Source organism: Pinus tabuliformis, chromosome 4_2 (genome assembly GCF_031772625.1).
Source record: "Pinus tabuliformis cultivar Carrire ecotype Pingquan chromosome 4_2, CPIR1, whole genome shotgun sequence".
NCBI lineage: Eukaryota > Viridiplantae > Streptophyta > Pinopsida > Pinales > Pinaceae > Pinus > Pinus tabuliformis.
This window is the reverse complement of record NC_142304.1, coordinates 957,991,217-957,995,825: the sequence shown is the minus strand read 5'-3', so window position 1 is coordinate 957,995,825 and position 4,609 is coordinate 957,991,217. Positions and strand designations below refer to the sequence as shown.

Here is a 4,609-nt window from a genome sequence, read left to right as displayed (position 1 = left end):
TATTGATAATCCATGGTATTGACCCATGGTATTGTAACAAAGGCTATTTTTTACAACTTAATAATATCTACTGTAATGTGGGGGTGAATATCTATGGTTAAGAATCTTGTCATATTGTTATAAAATATTTTGGTTGTGAACTAAGTTATAGTTCTTGGACTTGTAATATTGATAAGCCATGGTATTGGCCCATGGTATTGTAACAAAGCATATTCAAAAGTTAATAACAAAATCAAAATATAACAAAATTAATTTTATTAATTTTATTAATTTGACTTTTTATTATTAATTGAGGCCATATTTAAATATTTACACTCATCCCAATATCATTTTTAACTTCTTCTTCTTCTTTTTAATTTAGCCTATTATGAAAAAATAACAAATTCTTATTAAAAATAAATCATTTAATCCAATTGAAATTTATATATTTTATTTTATATTATAAATATTTATTTTATTTTTTCCATTATAAATATTTCTTTTCTTTTTCGTTTCCAGTTTAGCGTTGGGTTGAAATAAAATATTCACCAATTACAACATCACATTGTAGCAATGCATTTTTCTCTACCTTGTTGATATCTATATGGAAATGAAGACCATCAACGTGATATATGGATTTCATGGGATTCGAACCCTAGATGGAGTTTTTATGGGAAACACCTTAGGATAGCATCAACGATTAGATGGAGGTAGGGAAAGGTGATTGGGTGTATAGATCTTGGCCATTTGTACGTGGGTATGAATTTGGACTTCTTTCTTTTTACTAAAGATTATTTTTTTTCTTATGGGTAAACAATTTTGAGGGTTTATATGATCAATGCATACATTTCATTTAATGTTGAGGGTTTAATTAGTATGATAATGCAGATCTTGATTGCAACCAACAATTCATCAAAAGACAATGCACAAGTAATCATTTTGCACGTCCTTAGTCTACAAAGGGTCTAATTATTATGATAATGCAGATCATAAATTTCATTTACAGTTGAGGGTTTAATGATTATGATAATGCAAATATTGATTGCGGCCAACAATTCATCAAAAGACAATGCATAGGTAAATATTTTGCATGTCCTTATTGTACAAAGGATTTAATGATTATGATCATGCAGGTCATAAACTTCATTTACAGTTGAGGGCTTAATGATTATGATAATGTAGGTCTTGATTGTGGCTAGCCAACGATTCATCAAAATAAAATGGACAAGTAAGTATTTTGCATGTCTTCAATGTACATATTATTTTTCTCCTCCCTAACTTTTCTAGGGTCAGAATGCATGATTTTTTTTTTATTTTTATATTCACCTTTTTTTTAGTGGTTGATTGTTTGTGTAATGGACTCTACCATGCCCAAATTCAAAGGGCTCAAGTGATGAAAGAAATTTTTTTAGTAGAATGAAAATACTAGACCTTCCTCAAACTTTGTTACATGAAATTGAAATTTCTTGTAATCACGAACATAAAATATTTTTTGTTTCATCCTTAGATTTTGATCTCAATGCCTACAGTTTTAAACCACGTTACTATATTTTATGTAGAATATACCTATATCCATCAAACATTACAATCCTCAAAATCTTAGGTTAATTTCAGCTAAAAAGAAGGAACCTGACTGGCTTTTACAATTTATACTCAATGCTTACAGAAAATGATTAAAAATGGAATAACCCAAATGGTCTAATAACTTTTAGCCACCCATCAATTTCCAAGACATTTGCTATTATTCTAAACCTAAACTAAGAGAGTAGAAGAAGAAGAGGAGCATGTATAACATGGACCCTGGCCTGCTTGATACCTTTCAAAAGTTGGGCATGCCCTTTATTAGAAGAAGAGATTCACCAACATTGTTGTAGATGTTGTTTTTGACAGTGTTTTCATTGATACCATGCATAGGTAGAATATATAGGAAGTTGAGGTTATCTTTTGTTCATTATAAGAGGTAATTTAGGAACATCTTGATCTAGTTAGGAAGTAGCTTGACAGGGTTGTTCCTCCTACTGATAACGATTATGCTACATTGTATATTTCTTTTTAGTGATAGCTCTTGCTATTAAATCCCCAAGCACACTTTGTCACCTATGGAAATATCCACTTATTTCAGGATGAATGAGATGGAGACTAAGAAATTTGAGAGGACTCTTATTGTTGTATATGAGAGGTGTTCTGTGACATATATTGAATGGTGAACAACACCATGTTATGACACCAATCATCTCCATGCCAGAGTAGTGAACCTCTCTTGCAACGAGGGGGAAACAATAATGTATTCCACTTTAAATAATTGGTATGTTGGGGATGAGGAATGCAGACATGGGATATATAATTTTATTACGAAAAGAGGCTTGTGCGATGGAGACACATCAAGGATGTCATGCACTTGAGTAGAGACTAGTTCGAAAATCACCTGGAATTACTCAAGAATTGTTTTGAAAGGTGATGAGGCAATTTGAGGGTTATATTCTCTTGCCTTGAAAAATAACTATCGATAGGGGGGGACAAAGATGATACATATAGGGAAGAAGTGCAGGAGTATGATTTTTTCTAAAATTATATCTATAGGCAAGTCAAGGAAGTACTATAGAGGATTAGTGTAGGTGCAACCAAATTCTCATAATGTATGGAATTTTTCACAATGTGATTCGATGCTCATCGGTGACCAAGCAACTGCAAATAATTATCGTTACATTTAGGTACAATTTGAGTTACATTATAAAGTATCTGACTTCATTTATTGATAGTCCTTCTTGTGTCCTTGTCTCTCTTAATTTCATTGTGGTAGGATTGGAATGGGTTAAAAAATCAAGCATATCATTGAGTCAAATAGACACCTACGTTTCGCTACATGTCATTGTACATACTCTATGTTTTCGATACAATTAGAAGTGAGCAATAAGATATGTGCACAAATAAAAATCCTAACAGGCATGATGAATCCAGTCTTGGCATGGAAATAGAAACCACGAATCATAAAATACCAATAAATTTGAGACACTGAGTAAGAAAATAATAAATGATTCTATGCCAACATTGTCTATTTAGTGAAAGATACTACTAATATTTCATAATTTCTAGAGATGGTGTCTATCATGAATATTCCCTTAAGCAAAGTTACTGACTTGAAGATAAGATTGTCAGTGCATATATTTACTTTAAATATACTAGATTTAGGTAATTAAAACAAGTTTGAAAATCACTACAAACACCACCCCCACATCATTTTATTTCTAGTTGTACAGGATAATATTGAATAAAATTATGAGAACTTCCATTTAAATTGACCATACAAAAAATAACAAACAAGCTTGATTCTTTTAAAAGCTATATCCACCATTAATATAATATATGACAAGGATGGCTCATAATTCTTAAAGGCTATATCCATCACCAACTATAAGATAAGAGTTAATGAGATGAGAAAAAGTTTGTCTTGATATAACATGTAAACCTCATATTACTTATAACTCATGTATATGTTAATTCCATAACTTCAATCTGGGTAATGTTTTACATTTAAATTGTCAAATATGTAGAAGTTACATTACACTAGCTTAAGTTGGACACAAATAAAATATCAGAAATATAGTAGGGGAATGAGTAAGCAATTACAAACTGGTTTAAAATTTCCCTTTGGTTGGTGAAGAACCAATGCAATTCTATTTTTGGTGGAGTATGAAGTTATTAACCGAAGATAAAGAAATGTTAATCTCTTAAATGACTAAAAAGGGATCTTTAGAACGTTATATAGAAGTTACATTTTACATAGCTGTATATACCCTAACATAAGTATAATATTCCAACTCCATTTTTTTCACACTTTCCAACATTTTAAATATTTGTCTATCTTAGTGGGATTATTCAATTAAATAGTTGGTATTGTTTAAGACATCTCCTATTTGCAACATTTTGAATTCTTAAGTGGGATCTTGGTTACATTTGTTACTACCATATATCATGTTTTAAGTAGATGGTGTTTTATAATTCACCTAAGAGACTTTAAGAGCCACCTTGAATTGCATGCCTGTTTCCATTATACATCTAATATTGCAACCTTTTCCATGTGAAGAACCCAATAGACCATGTTGAACATGAAGAAAGTACCTCAAAAATTGGGAAATATACGTTATTCTATTTTTAGAGGGGGATAAATCCAGAGAACGCAATGACAACTATCATAAATAACTTTTTTTGGGTTGTATTTAATGAAATCTCACTACAATTTGCTACTAAAGTAAATCAATGGATGAATTTTAAGCTTGAAGGTAGTTTTAAATAGGTGTGGCAAGGTATTTATATAACGCTATCTATCTACATGATTCTAAATCCATGAGACGGTGTCTCAATAACACTATTTTCCAATGACGAGTGCTAGATGTAGATAGATTTCTCATATCCTAGAGGTAAATAATATCATTATATTTCTATGAAATCTTAGATTGTGTTCAAAGTTTGCCTCAGATAAGGAAATATCTATGTATCCTTGAATTTATCTATGTTTTAATAATATCAAGAATAAAGTTGTCATTGCAAATAATTGGGATCTAGCATGTAATTTTACTTTACTACATGAAATTCTTGATTTGTTAGATCCCAACTAGTTAGGGTTGAATTT

The 4,609-nt window shown here is 30.7% G+C and overlaps 1 pseudogene; it reads left to right on the top strand.

Moving 5' to 3' along the window:
• Positions 1-683: 683 nt before the first annotated feature.
• LOC149172827 (iron-sulfur cluster assembly SufBD family protein ABCI8, chloroplastic pseudogene) lies at positions 684-2,690 on the top strand (annotated as a pseudogene).
• Positions 2,691-4,609: the final 1,919 nt, after the last annotated feature.